The sequence below is a fragment of the Quercus robur genome, chromosome 1 (genome assembly GCF_932294415.1).
Source record: "Quercus robur chromosome 1, dhQueRobu3.1, whole genome shotgun sequence".
Classification (NCBI taxonomy): Eukaryota; Viridiplantae; Streptophyta; class Magnoliopsida; order Fagales; family Fagaceae; genus Quercus; species Quercus robur.
In genome coordinates this window covers 40,899,170-40,905,496 of record NC_065534.1, presented here as the reverse complement: position 1 = coordinate 40,905,496, position 6,327 = coordinate 40,899,170, and the positions used below count along the sequence as shown (strand labels likewise).

Below are 6,327 nucleotides of genomic sequence, written 5' to 3'. Positions count from 1 at the left end.
TATTACAACTCACAACCAAACTAATGAATAGGTTTAGTTATTCCATTATAACATATTTTATTCCTAGTAATAAAGATTACTATTTATGTTGTAATCCACATTCAGTGTACCAAACGTACCCTAAATAACTAGTCACTAACCTGTTCGATGCACGGGAAAGCTATTGATAACTTCTCCAATATGAAAAAAAATAAATAAATAAAGATCATGGTATAAATTATATACCAAACCAATAAAATCTATCACATCCAATGAGATATCGTGATAACCAAGAGCTTGAGCTCATATTTAGAAAATATATAACTAATATAAGTACACTCCAATACAATTAATTACACAAATATAGTTAATTCCATACTCATTCAATAAAATATCTTTCATAATTACATTAATCATTCTTGATCCAAGATGTATCTAAATTCTAACATTGCTAGTAAACAAAGACGCTAGACCTCAATGGGATTGAAAAGGAAATATAATGCCAATTTAAACAATTGCTAAAATCATCACTTTCCACTATTGAGAGAGAGAGAGAGAGAGAGAGAGAGAGAGGTGGTTGTTATGTTGCATCTCTTAAGAAGAATCTACCCTTTACATTTTTTTTGATTTAATTGACCCATAACAAAATAGATGTACCACATTCAGAGTATGCACATTTGGGAGATTAAAAGTAAAGGAAATTGAGAAAATGAACCCACGTAAAGTTTTTTTCTCTTCCTCTTGATGTTGACTTTTCCAGCATCATTCAGAATCAAATTTAAGTACTCCTCAAAGCCCTGTAAGGCATAAAAATTAATATTTGAACAAATTTACATGTATTCACTTAAAATTGTAACAGATGCTAAAAATTAGGTTGATATCAACCTTTGAACCAAAATTTAACATTTTAATGATTGCACATCAATCAGCAATTTTGCCATTGTTAGTTGCAACATATATCTTTTTATTTGTGACAAATATGGTGCAATTTTGGCCATCAAATTTTACTCAAAAGCTAAGATTAGACAACCTCCATCCTGCATTACTCTAAGAAATCTGTAGAACCCTTACCCTAAAATCAAAAAGAACATGACACAACCATGGACAGGAGGCAGAACAAAAAAATTTACATGTTCACAAAGATTTCAAAGTTCTCAAGATGTAAATTGGACAATATCACCCCTAAACTTGCTTAATATACATAACATGTAGCAAAAATACTCATCATAAATGTGATTAAAAAACTCTAGCACTAAATTACAACCCTCTACATAATAATTTTTTTAAGAAAAAACTATCCTTAACATTTTATCTTCAAAACATTATACAGGGAATGTTGCAAAAATTTGGAATGATTTACCTATATATAACTTAACCATACTTGCTACTCCATATAATTCAAATCAAGGCGTTTGAATTTTTCCCCTCATCAATCAAACAGATTATCAACTAAAATTTTAAGAAAAGCATTACATGCAAAACCTAGAAAAGCCCAACATTGAAAAGGGCAAAATCAATAATTAAAAGTCTCTAAAAAACATTACCACAATCATGCAATATCCAATACAGCCACTTTTAATAAGCACTATGAGAAGCAAATATACAACAAAATACCATTAAACTAAATAACACATAATCAGAAATATACCTTCTTTTTTTAATAAAACTGCACCATCTGGCATCGGTGTAGACACAAGAACTTCTTTGTAAACAAATGCAAACGCAAATGCAAGTTATAAGTTGAAGGAGACAAAAAGGTTAATAACTATGTAGGTTGTCAAACAAGATCACTTGAAAGCATTAGAATATATGTTTTAAGGGTAACAATTCCTCAAATTCAATTTGTTCAAGGAACCTACAGAATCAAAGACCAATCCTACAGATTATAGGGAAAATTAAAATAAAAGACATTGTGATGGCAAGTTATGTTTGCCTCAAGCAATGTGTTCCAAGTTTGAGTCTAGAAATAAGCCTAACCCACCTCTCACAAAGCTTTTTTTTTATTTTTTATTTTTTATTTTTTTAATTTAGATAGTAAATATCTACCACATCAGTAACACTTATCATATATAAAAATATGGAATGATATTCTTACCAAATGAGATAATATCTCCATGTTGAACTTCGGCTTTGACCCTATTCTTCCTCAACCTCTCCCAATTGAGATATGACATTTTCCTTGCAATCAAAAATATATTCCAAAGCCAAAAAATAAATGCCGTTTCCAATTCTTTCAAAATCAATTATATGCAATCAGGGAAGACTCTTTTCAGCCTTGTAGTAATAAGAGCAACAAAATATCCAATAATGGAAACCCAATATGCACTTTAAGATATTTCATCCACATAAAAGTAACATTCTAGGTAGCAAAAATCCAGACAAACATCAATTGCCCTGCCAGAATTCAAAATAAGGAGCACAAGAACAAATACCCAATTGAAATTAGAAGGAAGAAAAGTACCATGTACCTAGCATATGTCTTCTTAGTAGAAAGTTCATATCCTAAAAATATACAGGGAATGTTGCAAAAATTTGGAATGATTTACCAATATATAACTTAATCATACTTGCTACTCCATATAATTCAAATCAAGGCGTTTGAATTTTTCCCCTCATCAATCAAACAGATTATCAACTAAAATTTTAAGAAAAGCATTACAAGCAAAACCCAGAAAAGCCCAATATTGAAAAGGACAAAATCATTTAATTAAAAAGTCTCTAAAAAACATTACCACCATCATGCGATATCCAATACAACCACTTTTAATAAGCACTATGAGAAGCAAATATACAACAAAATACCATTAAGCTAAATAACACATAATCAAGAATATACCTTCTTTTCTTATTAAAACTGCACCATCTAGCATCGGTGTAGAAACAAGAACTTCTTTGTAAACAAATGCAAGTTATAAGTAGAAGGAGACAAAAAGGTTAACAACTATGTAGGTTGTCAAACGTGATCACTTGAAAGCATTAGAATATATGTTTTAAGGGTAACAATTCCTCAAATTCAATTTGTTCAAGGAACCTACAGAATCAAAGACCAATCCTACAGATTATAGAGAAAATTAAAATAAAAGACACTGTGATGGCAAGTTATGTTTGCCTCAAGCAATGTGTTCCAAGTTTGAGTCTTGAAATCAACCTAACCCACCTCTCCCAAAGCTTTTTTTTTTTAAAAAAAAAAAGAAAAAAGAAAAATTAGATAGTAAATATCTACCACATTAGTAACATTTATCATATATAAAAATATGGAATGATATTCTTACCAAATGAGATAATATCTCTATGTCGAACTACGGCTTTGACCCTATTCTTCCTCAACCTCTCCCAATTGAGATATGGCATTTTCCCTGCAGTTAAAAATATATTCCAAAGCCAAAAAATAAATGCCATTTCAAATTCTTTCAAAATCATCTATGTTTGTAAGTAAAATCAAGGAAGACTCTATTTAGCCTTGTAGTAATAAGAGCAACAAAATATCCAATAATGAAAACCCAATATGCACTTTAAGATATTTCATCCACATAAAAGTAACATTCTAGGCAGCAAAAATCCAGACAAACATCAATTGCCCTGCCATAATTCAAAATAAGGAGCACAAGAACAAATACCCAATTGAAATTAGAAGGAAGAAAAGTACCATGTACCTAGCATATGTCTTCTTAGTAGAAAGTTCATATCCTAAAAATATACAGGGAATGTTGCAAAAATTTGGAATGATTTACCAATATATAACTTAACCATACTTGCTACTCCATATAATTCAAATCAAGGCGTTTGAATTTTTCCCCTCATCAATCAAACAGATTATCTACTAAAATTTTAAGAAAAGCATTACAAGCAAAACCCAGAAAAGCCCAATATTGAAAAGGACAAAATCATTTAATTAAAAAGTCTCTAAAAAACATTACCACCATCATGCGATATCCAATACAACCACTTTCAATAAGCACTATGAGAAGCAAATATACATCAAAATACCATTAAACTAAATAACACATAATCAATAATATACCTTCTTTTCTTATTAAAACTGCACCATCTAGCATCGGTGTAGACACAAGAACTTCTTTGTAAACAAATGCAAACACAAATGCAAGTTATAAGTAGAAGGAGACAAAAAGGTTAACAACTATGTAGGTTGTCAAACGTGATCACTTGAAAGCATTAGAATATATGTTTTAAGGGTAACAATTCCTCAAATTCAATTTGTTCAAGGAACCTACAGAATCAAAGACCAATCCTACAGATTATAGAGAAAATTAAAATAAAAGACACTGTGATGGCAAGTTATGTTTGCCTCAAGCAATGTGTTCCAAGTTTGAGTCTTGAAATCAACCTAACCCACCTCTCCCAAAGCTTTTTTTAAAAAAAAAAAAAGAAAAAAGAAAAATTAGATAGTAAATATCTACCACATTAGTAACATTTATCATATATAAAAATATGGAATGATATTCTTACCAAATGAGATAATATCTCCATGTCGAACTTCGGCTTTGACCCTATTCTTCCTCAACCTCTCCCAATTGAGATATGGCATTTTCCCTACAGTTAAAAATATATTCCAAAGCCAAAAAATAAATGCCATTTCCAATTCTTTCAAAATCATCTATGTTTGTATGTGAAATCAAGGAAGACTCTATTCATCCTTGTAGTAATAAGAGCAACAAAATATCCAATAATGAAAACCCAATATGCACTTTAAGATATTTCATCCACATAAAAGTAACATTCTAGGCAGCAAAAATCCAGACAAACATCAATTGCCCTACCAGAATTCAAAATAAGGAGCACAAGAACAAATACCCAATTGAAATTAGATCGAAGAAAAGTACCATGTACCTAGCATATGTCTTCTTAGTAGAAAGTTCTTGTCCTAAAAATATGCAGGGAATGTTGCAAAAATTTGGAATGATTTACCTATATATAACTTAACCATACTTGCTACTCCATATAATTCAAACCAAGGCATTTGAATTTTTCCCCTCATCAATCAAACAGATTATCAACTAAAATTTTAAGAAAAGCATTACATGCAAAACCCAGAAAAGCCCAACATTGAAAACGACAAAATCAATAATTAAAAGTCTCTAAAAAACATTACCACTATCATGCAATATCCAATACAGCCACTTTTAATAAGCACTATGAGAAGCAAATATACAACAAAATACCATTAAACTGAATAACACATAATCAAGAATATACCTTCTTTTTTTATTAAAACTGCACCATTTGGCATCGGTTTAGACACAAGAACTTCTTTGTAAACAAATGCAAACGCAAATGCAAGTTATAAGTTGAAGGAGACAAAAAGGTTAATAACTATGTAGGTTGTCAAACATGATCACTTGAAAGCATTAGAATATATGTTTTAAGGGTAACAATTCCTCAAATTCAATTTGTTCAAGGAACCTACAAAATCAAAGACCAATCCTACAGATTATAGAGAAAATTAAAATAAAAGACATTGTGATGACAAGTTATGTCTGCCTTAAGCAATGTGTTCCAAGTTTGAGTCTTGAAATCAGCCTAACCCACCTCTCCCAAAGCTTTTTTTGTTTTTATTTTTATTTATTTATTAATTTAGATAGTAAATATCTACCACATCAGTAACATTTATCATATATAAAAATATGGAATGATATTCTTACCAAATGAGATAATATCTCCATGTCGAACTTTGGCTTTGACCCTATTCTTCCTCAACCTCTCCCAATTGAGATATGACATTTTCCCTGCAGTCAAAAATATATTCCAAAGCCAAAAAATAAATGCCGTTTCCAATTCTTTCAAAATCATCTGTGTTTGTATATGCAATCAAGGAAGTCTCTATTCAGCCTTGCAGTAATAAGGGCAACAAAATATCCAATAATGAAAACCCAATATGCACTTTAAGATATTTCATCCACATAAAAGTAACATTCTAGGTAGCAAAAATCCAGACAAACATCAATTGCCCTGCCAGAATTCAAAATAAGGAGCACAAGAACAAATACCCAATTGAAATTAGAAGGAAGAAAAGTTCCATGTACCTAGCATATGTCTTCTTAGTAGAAAGTTCATGTCCTAAAAATATATGCATGAATTTCAAAAAATATATGCTGCAAACAAAAGCTATTTGCAAAGCAACAACTACAGCCTAACTAAAAACATAAAATTAAGACCTATAAATTACAATTTGACACAAACCAAGACAAATATATTATATTACCCATTAAAATGTCTTTAAAATACACAAACAAATTACCCGCTATATGAAAAAAAGAAAAAGAAAAAAAAAGTGGAAAAAAACAAAAAAAGAAAATCTTCAAGACAAAGTAAGCCTAGAGTCATATTTAT

The 6,327-nt window shown here is 30.3% G+C and overlaps 1 long non-coding RNA gene across 1 annotated transcript; it reads right to left on the bottom strand.

Annotated features, from left to right (window-relative positions):
* Window positions 1–332: 332 nt before the first annotated feature.
* On the bottom strand, window positions 333–4,530 carry LOC126689927 (uncharacterized). Its single transcript, XR_007644601.1, has 2 exons — window positions 4,447–4,530; window positions 333–776 (listed from the first exon to the last, which is right to left on the bottom strand). It is a non-coding gene; the product is annotated as an uncharacterized LOC126689927 (long non-coding RNA).
* Window positions 4,531–6,327: the final 1,797 nt, after the last annotated feature.